This window comes from Gopherus evgoodei, chromosome 4 (genome assembly GCF_007399415.2).
Source record: "Gopherus evgoodei ecotype Sinaloan lineage chromosome 4, rGopEvg1_v1.p, whole genome shotgun sequence".
NCBI lineage: Eukaryota > Metazoa > Chordata > Testudines > Testudinidae > Gopherus > Gopherus evgoodei.
This window is the reverse complement of record NC_044325.1, coordinates 33,532,029-33,549,766: the sequence shown is the minus strand read 5'-3', so window position 1 is coordinate 33,549,766 and position 17,738 is coordinate 33,532,029. Positions and strand designations below refer to the sequence as shown.

The following is a 17,738-nucleotide window of genomic DNA, read 5'->3' as shown; positions in this document are numbered from 1 at the left end:
CCGAGGTCGTTGGGAAAGTTTGAAGGCTTTCTATGGCCGAGACTAGCGTCCGAAACCGGGGTAACAGAAGGGAGGCTGTTGCGAGCTTGGAGTCTAGAATGGCCTCAATGAATTCTATTCTTTGGGTGGGCACTAGAGTGGACTTCTCTAGATTGATCATAAGACCCAACCGCTTGAATAGGCTCGTGATGGCGGCCATATCCCTGGCGACTTGGGCCTCGGAGGTTCCGTGAACCAGCCAGTCATCTAGGTAAGGAAAGACGCTTATGCGCCAACGACGGAGAAAGGCGGCCACTACCGCCATGCACTTTGTAAATACGCGCGGGGTGGTGGAGAGGCCAAACGGAAGGACTGCAAATTGAAAATGCTGGTGGTGCACCATAAACCGTAGGTACCGTCTGTGCGGAGGGTAAATTGAGATGTGAAAGTATGCATCCATCATGTCGAGAGCAGCGTACCAGTCTCTGGGATCCAAGGATGGGATGATGGTCCCCAATGACACCATGCGGAACTTCAACTTCTTCAGAAAGACGTTGAGACCATGCAGGTCTAGGATGGGACAGAGACCTCCTTTTGCCTTGGGAATTAGAAAATATCAGGAGTAAAATCTCTTGCCCCTGAACTCCTCCGGCACCTCCTCTATAGCTCCAATTGAGAGGAGCGTGCGAACCTCCTGCCAGAGGAATTGCTCGTGAGAGGGGTCCCTGAAGAGGGACGGGGAGCGCGGGTGGGAGGGAGGGGAAGAAACAAATTGAAGGCGGTATCCAAATTCCACCGTGCGTAGGACCCAACGGTCTGAGGTTAACTGGGCCCACGCAGGGAGGAAGGAGGAAAGGCGGCTGGAGAACTGAAGAGGATCCTGGGAAAGGACTGGTGCTCTGCTCTCGGGCGCACCTTCAGAAGTTCGATTTTGGTCCCGCTGATGGTTTGGCGGGAGCGTTATTCTGGCCCCCTGGGGAACCCGATTGTCTCCTGCGGTTCTCGAGACCACGCCTCCTGTTAAAGTCTTGTCGTGGCCTGGGCGGGGGATGAGGGCGCTGAGGCTGGGTACGGAAGGACCGTATTTGGGTTTGCGGAGTATGCATCTTGAGGGAACGCATTATGACTCGATTGTCTTTGAGACTCTGGAGTCTAGGGTCCGTTTTCTGAGAGAAAAGGCCCTGTCCCTCAAACGGAAAGTCCTGAATAATGTGTTGCAGTTCGGGGGGTACACCCGAGACCTGCAACCACGATATTCTCCTCACTGTCATGCCCGAGGCTACGGTTCTGGCCACCGAATCAGCAGCATCAAGCGAGGCCTGCAGGGAAGTCCGTGCCACTTTCTTCCCCTCCTCCAGAAGGGCTTGGAATTCTGGGCGGAAGTCCTGTGGGACTAGTTCAACGAATTTACTCACCGACTGCCAGGTGTTATAAATGTATCTGCTGAGTAGGGCCTGTTGGTTGGCCACTCGCAGTTGGAGGCCTCTGGCGGAGTAGACGTTAGGCCCCAATAGATCCATCCTTCTAGCCTCCAGTGATTTTGAGGTAGGAGCTTGTTGGCCATGGCGCTCTCTCTCATTCACAGATTGAACGACCAGAGAGCATGGCGGAGGATGGGTATATAAATACTCGTACCCTTTAGAGGGTACGATGCACTTCCTCTCCACGCCTCTGGCCGTAGGAGGGATAGACGCCGGAGATTGCCAAATGGTGTCTGCTTTGGCTTGGATAGACCATATGAATGGCAAAGCCACGCGAGTTGGTGCATCTGCCGACAATGTCTATGACCGGGTCTTCCACCTCCGGGACCTCCTCCACCTGGAGGTTGATATTTAAGGTGACTCGCCTTAGAAGGTCCTGGTGGGCTTGGAGGTCAATCGGGGGCGGGCCCGATGAGGTGGTACCAGCCACTGCCTCGTCTGGTGATGAGGAGGAAGACAGGCCCGGCACGACTGGATCATGCAGTGACTCCTGTTCTTGAGGAACTTCACGGTCCGGGAACACCTGGGGGTCCGGTGCCAGAGCCAAGTCGTCTGTACCCGCTGGAGGAGGGTGGCTAACAGTGGCCTCTGGTGCTCAGTGTTCCAACGAGACGGAACGAGATGATACTGTAGGCTCGACTTGGGCCTGATGATATGCCCAAGGCGTCCAGAAGGACCACTGAGCTGCTTGTTCCGTGCCCTGAGCCTCCTGAAGGAGACGGCTCTGTGGGTCTGTGTCCCCATACACGGCGCTGTCAGCGTGCAAAGACTCAGATGGGTGCCATGATGGCCATGGCGGAGCAGAGTGCACATGAGGAGGGGCCCCATGCGCAGGGTACCGTACATCGTGCCGTGCCAGAGAGCGGTACCGGGAGTCGTATCGGTGCTGAGAGATTGACTGGGACCTGCGAGCAGCGCAGTGCCGGGAGGTCAACTGGGATCGTGAAGCTTGGTGGTGAGAGCGGCTGCGGCGAGAACGGTGCTGGGAGCTGGACCACCATCTGGAGTACCAGTCCGGGGAGCGGGATCTTGAGCGGTGCCACGAGTACGACCGGTACCGAGAAGGGGACCGATACCAGGACTGCGCGACCGGGACCGGCGGTGAGATCGGGAACGCTGGCGAGACCTCGACCTCGAGTGGTGCCTGCCTGCGGCGTCGACGGAAGGTGGCCTGACCAGGGCCGGCTTCCCCGCTGACGCAACAACCCGCACCGGCGGTGCCGGGAGTTGAGGGAGGGTGGGTTCCGTTAGAGCAATGAGTTCCCTCGCCGTTGAAAAGGTCTCTGGCGTGGTGGGAACGAGAAGCTCTACCGCGGCATGTGCCGGGGAGTTGTCACGCACCGGACTCGACAGCTCTTGCATGGCCGGAATCAACGGTGCCGGGATCGCCGGTGCCGCGGCAGTTGTTGGTGCCGGGCGACTCGGTCTTGGCTGATGCTCTGACTGCGGTGCGGGTATTGGAGCCACAGGAGCCTTGGCCTTCTTGGCACGTGGGGAGAGGGAGCGGTGCCGGGCTGTCTTCTGTGCTGGTGCCGGCTGGTGCCGGGGCGTCTTGGCGGTGCCGGCGGTCTCCGGTGCCGACGAGGCACTTCTCCCCGGCGCGGACTGTGTGGCACTCGGTGCTGAGGCTGGAGGAGTGAGGGCCGCCTCCATTAGGAGCTGCTTAAGGCGAAAATCTCGCTCCTTTTTTGTCCGCGGCTTAAACGATTTACAAATCCAGCACTTATCTGTGAGATGGGATTCCTCCAGGCACTTTAGGCAGGAGTCGTGGGGGTCTCCCATTGGCATCGGCCGGCAGCAGGCTGAGCACGGTTTGAAGCCCGGTGAACCAGGTATGGGCCTGGGCACCGGGAGAGGGGAAGGGGCTAATCCCCAACCCTCTAAGTATATACACTAACTACATTAATAAAAGTTAAAGTATAAACTACAACTATAACTATACAAAAGACGGTTACTCACCTTTGTAACTGTTGTTCTTCGAGATGTGTTGCTCACATCCATTCCAGTTAGGTGTGCGCGCTGCGCGTGCACGTTCGTCGGAAACTTTTTACCCTAGCAACTCCAGTGGGCCGGCAGGTCGCCCCCTGGAGTGGCGCCGCTATGGCGCCCAATATATAACCCTGCCGGCCCGCCCGCTCCTCAGTTCCTTCTTGCCGGCTACTCCGACAGTGGGGAAGGAGGGCGGGTGTGGAATGGATGTGAGCAACACATCTCGAAGAACAACAGTTACAAAGGTGAGTAACCGTCTTTTCTTCTTCGAATGATTGCTCACATCCATTCCAGTTAGGTGAATCCCAAGCCATACCTAGGCGGTGGGGTCGGAGTGAGAAGTCGCGGCATGGAGCACTGCAGATCTGAAGGCCGCGTCCTCTCTTGACTGCTGGACCAGGGCGTAGTGGGAAGCAAAGGTGTGGACCGATGACCAGGTCGCTGCCCGACAGATTTCCTGGATGGGCACACGGGCGAGGAAAGCCAGCGACGACGCCTGAGCCCTGGTAGAATGCGCAGTCACACAGCCCGTAGGGACATGGGCCAAGTCATAGCAGGTCCTGATGCAGGACGTCACCCAAGAGGATAACCTCTGGGAGGAGATAGGAAGCCCTTTCATGCGGTCCGCTACCGCCACGAAAAGCTGGGGGGATTTGCGGAAGGGCTTAGTCCTCTCCACGTAGAATGCGAGAGCCCTACGGACATCAAGCGAGTGGAGCTGCTGCTCCCTGCCTGAGGAGTGAGGTTTCGGGAAAAAAACCGGAAGGAATATCTCTTGGCTGATGTGGAAGGACGAGACTACCTTGGGAAGAAAGGCAGGGTGTGGTCTCAGCTGCACCTTATCTTTGTGGAAGAGTGTATACGGGGGGTCTACCACAAGAGCCCGGAGTTCCGACACCCGCCTAGCTGAGGTGATAGCTACTAGAAAGGCAGTCTTCCAAGAGAGGAAAAGCATGGAGCAAGTGTCTAACGGTTCAACGGGGGGTCCCATGAGCCGGGACAACACCAGGTTAAGATCCCAGGTTGGAGCAGGGGGACGGACGTTAGGGTATAAACGTTCCAGCCCCTTAAGGAATCTAGACACCGTCGGGTGAGAAAAAACAGAGCGACCATCCGCACCCGGGTGAAAGGTGGAGATAGCTGCCAGGTGGACTCGCAACGATGATATGGCCAGACCTTGCTGTTTGAGGGACCAAACGTAGTCTAAGATGTCGGCCACCGAAACTTCCATAGGGCGGAGATTTCTCTCCACGCACCAACAGGAGAAACGCTTCCACTTGGCCGAATATGTCGCTCTCGTGGAAGGCTTCCTGCTGCCCAAAAGCACCTCCCTCACCGGCGAGGAGCAGCGCAGCTCAGAACCAGTCAGCCACGCAGGAGCCACGCCGCTAGGTGCAGCGACTGCAGGTCCGGGTGACAGAGGGTCCCGTGCTCCTGGGTAATCAGGTCCGGGTGAAGGGGCAGGGGAACTGGGTCGGCTATGGTCAGGTCCAGCAGCATGGGGTACCAGTGCTGCCTGGGCCATGCCGGGGCTACCATGATCACGTGAGCCCTGTCCCTGCGCACCTTCAGAAGGACCCTGTGGACCAGAGGGAACGGGGGAAACGCATAGTACAGGTGGGTCGACCACTGAATAAGGAAGGCATCCGCTATCGACCCGGGCTCCCTGCCCTGAAAGGAGCAGAACGCTTGGCACTTCCTGTTCCCCCTGGACGCGAAGAGGTCCACCCGGGGATAACCCCACCTCCGGAAGATGGAGAGGGCGACGTCCGGGCGAAGGGACCACTCGTGCGACAGGAAGGATCTGCTCAATCGATCCGCCAGCGTGTTCCATACTCCAGGGAGGAAGAAAGCCGTGAGGTGAATGGAGTGGGCTACACAAAAGTCCCAGAGTCGCATCGCCTCGTGACACAGGGGGGAGGATCTGGTGCCGCCTTGCTTGTTGATATAATACATGGTCGTCGTGTTGTCGGTGAATACTGCGACACAACGACCCTGAAGCTGATGGCAGAACGTTTGACAAGCAAGGCGGACCGCTCTCAACTCCCGCATGTTGATGTGCAACCCAGCCTCCTCCTGGGACCACAGGCCCTGCGTTCTCAGGGTCCCTAGGTGGGCCCCCCAGCCTAGATCTGAGGCATCCGTTGTCAGGGACACCGAGGGCTGAGGTGGGTGGAAAGGGAGTCCCGCACATAGCACGGACTGGTCTAGCCACCAGCCAAGAGAATCTAACACCCTTTGGGGGATTGTGATTAGCATGTCTAGCGGCTGTCTTGCCGGCCTGTAATGATCGATGAGCCACAACTGGAGGGGCCTCATGCGGAGCCGAGCGTAACCGGTCACAAAGGTGCAAGCCGCCATGTGGCCTAACAGGGCTAGACATGTCCGCACTGATGTCAAGGGGGCTGTCCGCAGTCGTTGAACGATCGCCGACAAGGCCTGGAACCTCTGCAATGGCAGCAAGGCCCTGGCCACAGTGGCGTCCAGCACGGCCCCGATGAATTCCACCCTCTGCGTGGGAATCAGGGTGGACTTGTCCGTGTTTATCAAGAGGCCCAAAGTGGCGAACATGCCGGTGATCACTCGGACGTGGCTGCGGACTTGTTGTTCCGACGTGCCCCGAATCAACCAATCGTCCAGATAAGGAAACACGTGGATACGATTGCGCCGAAGATGCGCCACAACCACTGCCATGCATTTTGTAAACACCCTCGGGGCCGTGGACAGGCCAAATGGGAGGACTGCAAATTGGTAATGAAGGGGGCCCACCACGAAGCGAAGGAAACGTCTGTGGTGTGGCCAAATGGCAATGTGAAAATACGCCTCCTGCATGTCGAGGGCGGCGTACCAGTCTCCCGGATCCAGGGATGGGATAATGGTACCCAGGGATACCATGCGGAACTTCAACTTCACCAGGTATTTGTTGAGCTCTCGCAGGTCGAGGATAGGCCTGAGGCCTCCCTTGGCCTTGGGGATCAGAAAGTAGTGGGAATAAAACCCCTTGCCTTTCTCGTTTTCCGGAACCGCCTCTATAGCTCCTTTGCTGAGGAGCGTCTGCACCTCCTGCCGAAGGAATTGCTCGTGAGAGGGGTCCCTGAAGAGGGACGAGGAAGGGGGGCGGGAAGGAGGAAATGATACAAACTGCAGGCGGTATCCCGTCTGCACCGTGCGTAAGACCCAGCGGTCCGAAGTTATTTGGGACCACGTCGGGAGGAAAAACGAAAGGCGGTTGGAAAACGGGGAGGAAGGATCCATGGGGGAAACTGTTACTGCGCCCTCAAGCGCACCTTCAAAATGAAGGCTTAGGTCCAGGCGGGGGCTTAGAGGAGCCTTGGTTCTGCCCCCCTTGGTTCCCCGAATGCCTGCGCCTTCCATTCCTGCCGCGGCGCCTGTTAAGGTCCTGCTGCTGGCGGAACTGGGAATACGGCCTGCGCTGCTGTTGTTGCTGTGGCCGGAAGGGTCTGCATTGCGTTCCCGGTGTGTGCATCCCGAGGGACCGCATAATGACCCGATTATCTTTCAGACTCTTGAGTCTGGGGTCTGTCTTTTCAGAAAACAGGCCCTGGCCTTCGAAAGGGAGGTCCTGGATGGTATGCTGGAGCTCCGGCGGAAGGCCAGAAACCTGCAGCCAGGAGATGCGACGCATCGTTACTCCCGACGCGAGGGTACGGGCAGCCGAGTCTGCGGCGTCCAAAGAAGCTTGCAAGGACGTGCGTGCAACCTTCTTGCCTTCATCCAAGATGGCTGCAAATTCCTGGCGAGCGTCTTGCGGCAGCAGCTCCTTGAATTTGTCTGCTGCCACCCAGGAGTTGAAGGCGTATCTGCTCAGCAGGGCTTGCTGGTTCGAAACCCTGAGCTGCAGTGCCCCAGCCGAGTATACCTTACGGCCGAGGAGGTCCATTCGCCTGGCCTCTCTGGATTTGGGGGCTGGAGCCTCCTGCCCATGACGCTCTCTGTCATTCACCGATTGAACCATCAGGGAACCCGGTGTCGGGTGTACATGGAGGTACTCATAGCCTTTAGAAGGGGCCATGTACTTCCTCTCGACGCCCTTCGCAGTAGGGGGGATGGAGGCCGGAGACTGCCAGATGGTGTTGGCGTTGGCCTGGATGGTTCTTACGAAGGGCAGGGCGACCCTGGTGGGAGCATCTGCTGAGAGGATGGTGACGATCGGATCCTCTATTTCCGAGACCTCCTCGGCTTGCAGACTCAGATTCTGAGCTACTCGCCTGAGGAGGTCTTGGTGCGCTCTGAGATCCAGCGGGGGGCGGGGGGGGGCTGTTGGAGGAGGTACCAGCCACCGCTTCATCAGGGGAGGAGGATGAGGAGACCCCCGGCAAGAGAGTGTCTAATGGAGGGTCTCCCTCGGCCCTCGCCTCTGCCTCAGGAGCCAGAGCGGAGTCTTGTTGCTTGGACCCTTCCTCCCCATCCGGGGAGGGAGGGGGGCGAGACAATGAGGCTTCCGGCGCCCTGCGCTCCGCCATCGCAGGCCTAGCAGGGAGCTGTTGGGGCCCCTGGGCTTGATGGTATGCCCAGGGTGTCCAGAACCCCCATTGCTGCGGGCCTTGGTCTTGTTGTGGCGGATCGCTAAATAGCGCCGCCTGCCGGTCGGTGCCCAGCTCATACCCGCTGTCCGTTTGGGAAGAGACCGACGGCTGTCTAGAAGGCCATGGCGGGGCTGACCCTGGTTGGTAAGGGTCTGCGCGGGTCGGCATGGACGAATGTCTCGGTGCCGGGGACCGGTGCCGGGAGTCAAAACGGTGCCGGGATCGGGACCGGGACCGGGTTCTATCACGGTGCCGGGATCTAGACCGGTACCGGCCGCCGCTTCGGTGCCGGGATCGGGACCGGGACCTGCCACCAGCTCGGTGCCGGGAGGTCGACCGGGACCGGGACCTGCCACCAGCTCGGTGCCGGGAGGTCGACCGAGACCGGGACCTGCCACCAGCTCGGTGCCGGGAGGTCAACCGGTGCGGCGAGTAACGTCGGGACTGGCTCCTGGAGTCGCGGTGCCGGTATCGGCGGCTGGAGTCCGACCGCGACCGTCTTGAGGCCGACTGGCGCCGCGAGTGCGACCGGTACCGCCGAGGGGAGCGGTGCCGGGACTGCGAGCGCCGGCGGGATCTGGAGCGACCGTGGCGTCGGGACATCGATCGTGAGCGTGAGTCCCGAGACGGTGCCGACATCATGGGCTTGCCTCTGGACACGACCCGCACCGGAGGTACCGGGGGTGGCTGCTGAGTGGGCTCAGTCAGGGCTATGAGGTCCCGAGCCGAGGCGAAGGTCTCCGGCGTGGATGGGACCAATATCTCAACCCCAGATCTCATGGGGGAGCTTGGCGGCACCGGACTCGACGGACCCGCCGGGCCCGGAGTCGACGGTGCCGGCGGCGCCGCGGCCGGTGTTGAGGCCGGGCGCTCCAGTCGGGTCTGCCTGGCCGGAGTAGCAGACTTCGACGGCCTCGGTTCTGTCCCCGGTGCCGGAGAAGGTCGGTGCCAGGGAGTCTTTTCGGTGCCGGTGCGATCCGGTGCCGGTGCCGAGATCACGGCCTGCGAAGCCGCCGGGTCAAGTGCCGCCTCCATAAGGAGAGTTCGGAGTCTTTGATTCCTCTCCTTCTTTGTTCTTGGCTTAAAAGCCTTGCAGATGCGGCACTTGTCCGATCTGTGCGATTCCCCCAGGCACTTCAGGCATGTGTCGTGGGGGTCGCTGGTGGGCATAGGCTTCTTGCAGGCCGCACACTGCTTGAAGTCCGACGAACCAGGCATGAGCCCGGTGCCGGGAAGGGCTAAGCCCCCGGCGAAGAACTATTTACAACCTATTTAACTTAAGTACTACTATCTACACTCAACAATCTAATTAACAGTACGAGAGATAATCGAGAGATAACAAGGAGAGCTAGGGACGTGAAGGACAGCTATGCCGCGCTCCACAGTTCCAACGACCGACACGGCGGTAAGAAGGAACTGAGGAGCGGGCGGGCCGGCAGGGTTATATATTGGGCGCCATGGCGGCGCCACTCCAAGGGGCGACCTGCCGGCCCACTGGAGTTGCTAGGGTAAAAAGTTTCCGACGAACGTGCACGCGCAGCGCGCACACCTAACTGGAATGGATGTGAGCAATCACTCGAAGAAGAACTATATATACAATAAGTACTAGAACGGTGAATAGCTAGGAAAGTGGAGATCAGCTAAGCCGTGCTCCACTGTTCCAACAACCAACACGGGCGGTAAGAAGGAACTGAGGAGCAGACAGGTAGGCAGGGGTATATATCCGGTGCCATAGCGGCGCCACACCAGGGGGCGTCCTGCCAACCTGCCAGGTGTTGCTAGGGTAAAAATCTTCCGACGAACGTGCACGTGGCGCGCGCACACCTAATTGGAATGGATATGAGCAAGCACTTGAAGAAGAATTTCATTTATGACTCTAAGGCACTCCGAGAACCTCCTATGAAGGATGCTTTAGAAATGGAAGTATTATGTCAAGGTCAAGGTTTACTTGTTAATTTTTGTCCATATTTTCATACATGGGTAAAAAAATACAGATTCAAGACAAAACAGTAATATACAGCAGCAATCTTACATTTGATTAAGACTGATTGACAATTTCACTCCCCTGGCACAATGGAACTCTCTGTCCCAGGGTAAAACTCATCCGTGCAGGAGACAAAGCTTCCTTGGGCACCAACCCAAGACTGTGGAATGAACTCGCAACAAGAACTAAGGATCATCACAAACTTCACCTTCTGCTGTAAGTGCAAGTAGTATTTCTTTGACCATGCCTTCTCTAGCAAACTTAGAGGAAAATACTTATGTATTATATATATTTTTTTAAATCCAAAACAAAACACTCCACGGCACACATTTCTCCCCCTGGAGAGAGAATGAGAGAAAAAAATGTGAGAAATATTAGTCACGTTGTTTAATGCACTACTAGAAGGTGCTCAGATACTACGGTGATGAGTGCAGTATAAAAGAGCCCATACATAATAAAATGGAACAGATGTTTCTTTTAACCTCTAACTTATTTACTATCAATAAATCCCATACTACACAGGCATGGTCTTTCATTTGAGTCCTCTTACAGTCATGTATCTCCTTAGCTAGAGATAAAAGCAGTACCATGATCTAAGTTGCACTTTTACTGGAGGGTTAAAAGGAATGAAGATCCCTTCATTATATAACAATGATTTTCAGATTCTTTGCAAATGCAATGCAGCCCGCAGATGATTTTTGTTCTCTAGTTTGATGACAGAATTATTCTAAATTGAGCATTGTGGGGGTGTGAAAACACTGAATCTTCAAGTTTGAGAGAGAGAGAGAGAGCATGCTAAGATTTTCTGCTACAGGCTATTGTATTTAAATGCTCTTTAATGAACTTTTGCACTGTGTTTTGATAACAACCAACTTGGCAGAGACTGCATTCAGACAACTGCTCTATGAAAACTCATGAAGGAGCTTCCTTTTTCTTTTAAGGAATGTAAAGTCTTATTTTACAGTGACGCATTATGGTATATTTCATATTGCTTAGACCCTAGGTTCCTTGGAGCAAGAATTGTCTTCCTTGGTGTTCTACAGAGCACCAGGAACACTTTGGGTGCTCCATAAGCAAATATGAAAAACAGAACTTCTTCCATTATTAACTTGACTATTTAAGCTCCATCACAAATATCAGTCTATTCTCCCTCAGAAACACTAAGCTTCCACTGCATTTCCCCATACAACCAAGTTTTCAACCATAACACATCAAATTCTAACTGCACAACTCAGCTCCAAGTTCTTTTGTCCTATTTTAATTCTAATTCAAACACCAAATGGCCATTAATCATTTCCTTAGGCTTTTCTGTAGCTGATATCACTATCCTACTAAGCACTAAGAAAATAATGTATTTAATATCCTTGCCCCAACCTACATTCCTATTATCCTTGAACCTCCAGCTCAACTAGAAACACACATTCTAATAAACCCACAAAAGCCAGCAGGCATCAACCAATCTGACCGACCAACCAACCAAAGCTTTTCTTCTAAGGTTAGGGACCACAGATCTCCATGAACATCTTTTTAGATGAAGGGAGACTCTACTAACTCTCAGGGCAAGAACAGTCTTCATAAAGGCTTCCGGGCCATTTCCTCCACCATTATAAGAATGGAAAATTTCTTACTGATAATTTCCTGTTAGCATCTCCCATAATGCTGGACATCTGGGCTGCTTTCCTGTCTCTCTGCAGCTCACAGAGGTGGATCAGCATTTTAGTGGTCCGGCCACACCTCTTCTGCTCCTGCTTGCTGTCTGATGAGCTATTCCCAAGCTGTAAAACTTGCATAACATCATTAACAAATATTCCAGAGATAATGAAAAAATATGTATATTAGATCAGGAAGACCACCATCTGATAATGATTCCACTTAATACCTGACCCTAGACTCATGAGTCATCAAGTGGGTAGAACTGTTAGAGATGCTGCTAGAAGAAAGACAATTATCAGTACGAATTTTCTGTTCTGCAGCCCAGAATCTCCCACAATTCTGGTTGACTGGGAAGTAGGAAGCAGTGAACAAATGTAGGATTGCTTCCTGGAATGGGGGGAAGAATGCGCACCATCCTGACTGTTTATGTAGAACGTAGCCATCGTATTGTCTGTGAGGACTGAAATAGATTTGCCTGTCAAGTGAAGTAAAAACGCCTGGCATGCTAGACCTGAGTTCTCTGACCTGATGTGCAAGGAGAGCTCTTGGATTCAAAGCCTTGGGTTTGGATAGGTCCTAAGTGGGCTCTCCAACCGAGGGTTGATGCGTTGCATACCCGGGACACGGACGAGTGAGATCTTGAAAACGGTACTCCCACACATACGATGTGGCTGTCCAACCATCATTGCAGTGAGTCTAGAACATGGGCCAGTACCATGAGAACTGAGTCCAGGTGATGGAGAGAGGGAGAGCAGACCATGGCTAGCCAGGTTTGCGGAGGTCTGAGTTGTAGCCTTGTATGTTGCACTACGTGTGCATGATACTACGTAGCCCAGGAGGCTCAGGCACTTTCATGTGATCGAGATCGGATGACTTCAGAGAGATTGTTATCAGGGATGCAATAGCGAGGAACCAGTCATTTGGAAGCAGAGCTCTCACTTGCACCAAGATAAGTACTGACACTATGAACTCTATCTTCTGGACTGGGATCAGGGTGGACTTCTGAAAATTTAACAGAAGACCCAATGCATTGAAGGTTGATTGAATGAGACAGACGTCAGCCTCAACTCAAGCTCTGGACCAGACCTTTATCAGCCAGTCATCGAGGTATGGAAATACGTGGATGCCCCTTTTCCTTAGTCAGGCTGCTACTACCGACATATATTTTGTGAAAACCTGTGTGGCAGCCGACAAGCCAAACAGGAGCACCATGAACTATTAGTGACTTTGGTTCATTACAAACCTTAGGAAATGTCTGTGACCAGGAAGATCAAAATGTAGAAGTAAGCGTCCTTTAGATTGAGAGTGGCATACCAATTCCTGGGATCCAGCAAAGGGATGATGGAGGCCAAGGAGAACATGCAGAACTTCAGGTTCTCGAGATATTAGTTGAGACTGTGCAGGTCTAAAATGGGTCTGAGATCTCTCACACACACACACACACACACACACACACACACACACACACACACACCCCTCTTGATTTTCAGGATCAGGAAGTAGTGGGACTAGAACCCCCTTCCTCTCAAATGGGAGGGCACTTGCTCCACATCTCTCACCCGAAGGAGCGATTGGACTTCTTGTTCCAACAGGAGCTTGTGAGAAGTGTCCCTGAAGACGGACAGAGGGAGGGTAAAGAGGGCAGGAGGGAGGGAGGGCGGGACAAGGTGGAATGGATAGGAATTGGAAGGCGTAACCCAGTTCTATGGTGTTGAGGACCCATCGGTCTGAAGTAATCTGGATCCAGGCATCCAAGAAATAGGAAAGGTGATTGGAAAACAAGTGGGTAGCTGGATCCAATGTAGAAGGGACTGATATATCAACCTCAATTATCTTGTCAAAATGAATGCTTTGACAATCCAGGATGCCTGGCATCAGACTGCGTAGGGCCTGTTGAAGATGACTGGGAAGGGGGCCTGTGCCTAAACTTCTGTTCCTTCACATCTGTTGGTCCTGCCTGGCTGTCTGAAAAAAGTAATGGCTTGGCTGCTGCAAACTGCATTGCTTCTTTGCCCCTGCCGGTATGCAGAGCCCCAGGAATTTCAAAGTCACCTAGGAGTCTCGGAGGTCATGCAGCCTAAGATCCATCTGCTCTAAGAAGATCCCTCAAATGGGAGGTCCTGGATGGTCTGTTATACCTCTTGAGGGAGCTCTGAGGATTGCAGCCAGGAACTCCTATACATCGTCACCGCAGTCACCATTGATTCAGCCGCAGAGACAGTGGCATCCAGGGTTGCTTACAAGGAGGCCCGAGATAGTTTTCCCTTCCTCAGTTAGGGATGAAAACTCCTTTCTGGAGTCCTGGGGAAGAAGATCCTTGCATTTAATCAAGAATTGCCAAATGTTGAAGTTGTAGCTCTCCAGCAGGGCCTGCTGGGTTGCTATACAAAGTTGCAGGCCCACTGAAGAGTAAGTGTTGGACCCAAAGAGGTTTAGCTTTTTAAGGTCCTTTGACTTGGGCATAGAGCTTGGCTGTCCCTGGAGGGCTCCCTCATTGGCCACCGCAACCACCCATGATCCGAAGGGCGGGAGGTGTGTGTGAAGAGGAACTTGTACCTGGGCTGGAACAAAGTATTTATGCTCTGAGCATTTCACCATCAGTGGAAATGAGGCAGGGGTATGCTAGAGGGCTTTAATAGGGTTCATGATGGCATTGTGCAGCACCAGGACCACTCTGGACTCCGCTGGTGACAGAATATCCAGGAGGCCATGTGTCACCTCCTTAACCACTTCTGCTTGGACCCCTAGATTTGAGGCTACCCATTTTAGTAGGTCCCGATACACCTTATGGTCATCTGGAGGTGGAGATACCCCGGGTGCCACTATGGCCTTATTCAGCAAGGATGAGGAGGCAGCTAAACCCTGATGGGGAGCCTCAATTGGTATCTCAGTGTCCGCAGGAGCCTACAGGGCTTCTTGGAGTTCAGTGCCTTATTCGTTACAGGAAACTGGTTCCAGGGTATCCCTGTGCAGTACCGGGGGTGCTCTACTGTCCAAAATGACCAAATAAGAGCATCTCAAAAATGTCCCTTGAGGTTGGGGAAACCCCCAACGGTTCCAAAAGGGACACTGCATGCTGGGTAGGTACAGTGGCCAGGCACCCAGAGGTCCCGATGAACTCAGTGCTGTAATGGAGTAGGAATAGCATGGAGAGCAGCAGGGTCTGCTGCTTTGGCAGAGTGAGTACACTTTTGTGTCTGAGTTTGATGAGGAGGAAGAAGTGCACTGTGGAGACCAGAGGATGCCGTGCCACTGGGTGCCATTGAAGGCCACCTAGAGGACCTTCAGACTGTCAGAGATGATTTCCCCTTGGACAGCTGACACAGTGCTGGATGAGGTGCTGGCATTGATTTCCTATTGCTTGAGGGCACTGGCAGCGCCGAGCCCTGACCCTCTGGGGAGCTTGGTACCAGCAGGGTTAGAAGATACCTTGCAGCCACAAAGGTTTTGGGGGGAGCACCAGGACCACAAACTGCAAGGTACAATGGTCTTGAGTGGGTATCATAGGACACTGCAGATGTGCTCAGGGCACACATACACCTAAACTGGAATAGACATATGCATGCACTTGAAGAAGAACATGTAGGCCCTGCAGCCAACTGCAATAAGGCAACTGTCCCCCAGGGATCTGGGATCTGCCTCCCCTGTGAAGTATTTTGGCCTCTGTGTTCATATGATTCACAAACAAGTTGGCTGAAGGGAGGCCAAGCATCTGAACAATGAGATAGAAAAACTTCTGATTCAGGTACCACTCAGAATGGTTGACTCTGAGCCTGCTGAGCCAGTCTGCCTTTTGGTTCAGGTCCCCTTTGATGTGGATCACTTTGAGAGAAAGGAGGAATGGTCCCACCCACCTCACTATTTCCACTGCTTCTGCGTGTAGTGCCCAACTCCTTGTTCCCTCTTAGCTGTTTAAATATGCAATCACAGTTGTATTGTTTGATTTAATCAGGATGTGGTTTCCCCTCAGGGTGGGCTGGAACCTTCATGGAGCTAACTTGACCAATCTCAGCTATAGGAGGAGATTTATGCTGCAAGCCTGTTCCTTCTTGCTCCAGAGATTTTGCAAGTGAGCTCCCCAGACCTGCTTTCAAGAACTAAAGGATCTGGAAGCAGATAAGCAAGGCTTTACAGACATTATCATGGGCTGATGACCACTGCAAAGAGTTGAATACCTATATTGGAACCCATACTTGATCTTTCATGTGTTCCAGGGAGTGGTCCCACACGTTTTGTATGATGGCCTGAAGACTTCTGATGTGTGATTGTGCCCATGGAGTGATCCCTAAGCATGACACCAGGAATCCTAGCAGTTGGAAGCATAGCGCTATGGTAGGCTTCCTACAGCTCTGAAGCATGAAAATAAATTCCTGGACGAAACTAGAGAACTTTTCTTGGCACTGGTGATGAAACTGTATACCTGCAGAAGCACTGCCAAAAAACTGGGAAGAAAAGTTAAAATGGAAAGAGTAAGGACAGGAGTAAAAGAAACTGCCACTGTTCGCTGCTTCAGAGGCAGAGAAAACTGACAGCAAGCAGGAGCAGAGGAGAGGTGGCCAGACCCTGTGGCTCCAAAAAGGTCATCTGCCTCTGTGAGCTGCAGAGAGAGAGAGAGAGAGAGAGAGGAGGAGAGCAGCCCAGGCATCTAGAATTGTGGGAGATGCTGGGCTGCAGAAAAGGGAGGGGAGCCAAGGGAGCCAAGAGAAGCAGTTGATGGCTTCACAGTTATATTTTTGATTTGCTGAGTATCTAACGTATGTTTCTAGATTTCTTTTAAAAAGTACATTAAGAATATCCTCAATTTCCTACCACTTCCTTTAATCTAAATATTGCAATGATTTAGGAAGTATATTTTTCTCTCTTCTAGGAATCAAGGCTGCTATTTCCTGCACCTTTGTCTACAGTACACCTGATACTCGTCAGCACTCAGCAGGGAACTGAGCTGGTGGAAGACAGTCAGCCTTTTCCGAGACTAACGTTAGAAATATTCTTTGATCAGTTGTCAGCAAATGCAACTGAGCCATCTCTTGAAAGACAGCAAACATAACTTACGATACTGTGCACTCATTGAGCCATAGCAAGAAATTTTAAATGCATTCCAAAACCCAGGTTTTATACACCAGTCAAGCAAAAACATCCAGACATAGTGAATTCCATAAACTATGCCAAAACTGCCGCATTCTCAAAACATTAACACAGCTACAGGCTGTGTGTACGTAGTTCATAAAAGACGCCTCTAAATTGAAGTGGCACTGCCATCCTTAGACACAACACAAGCATTACAACTTTCACTGATATGATACCACTCAGATAGGAAAATTAAGATAAATCATTTGAATTTTTGGATACATTTATAAAAAAAAATCCACATCAGTACACATCCAAAATAAAATCCCACAGAAGAAAACCCTCCCATTCATACCAGTTATTTTATTTAATAATTACTATGATTACTACTATTATTATTATGGAACCGCTGGCCAAGTGTTGATAAAAAGCCAACTTGATTACTGATCTAAGGGCAGCAGGTTGTGTGTGAAAGATCTAAGCAAATAAAAGCAACTGACTCCACAAAGGAAACAGTGAAACTAACTATACACAAAAAGTTATCAAATGCACTAAGTAAACTGAGGGGGAAATAGAGACAAATTCTTTTCTCTAATGCCTTTTAATTATAGTAATAGCAGGTGCTACGTTTTAACTACAAGAAATAAAAATTTCAGACAAACGTAACATTTAGGCTGAGGGTGCAATTTTAACATTTGAATCTGTGCTGAAAAACTACTAATATATTTGCCAGAAAGGGGTTTAACAGTTAAGATATAAACACTTAACAAATGTGTTTTGGATGGGTGGATGGAGGGGGAAGGACTAGAATGGAAATGTTGACAGAAATAACAGTCCTACCAATTTAGCAAGTATTTAAATTAATCTAAAGGGATGAATGTTTCTTTCAGATATTTCTAAGGCACCCATCACTTTGGTATCTAAGCTCAGTGTCAACTGATATAGTATGAAAAAATTTTCCTTCAGTCAAAAATAATAAAAGTAGAAATATTTTATTTGAAAGAATCAACCACAATTAATAAATAGATATGAGCAATC

General features: G+C 52.3%; 1 protein-coding gene across 5 annotated transcripts in view; it reads right to left on the bottom strand.

The window, feature by feature from the left end:
• TTC7B (tetratricopeptide repeat domain 7B) overlaps window positions 1–17,738 on the bottom strand; it is a 352,148-nt gene that overhangs the window by 305,864 nt on the left and 28,546 nt on the right. The gene's annotated exons all lie outside the window — the stretch shown is intronic.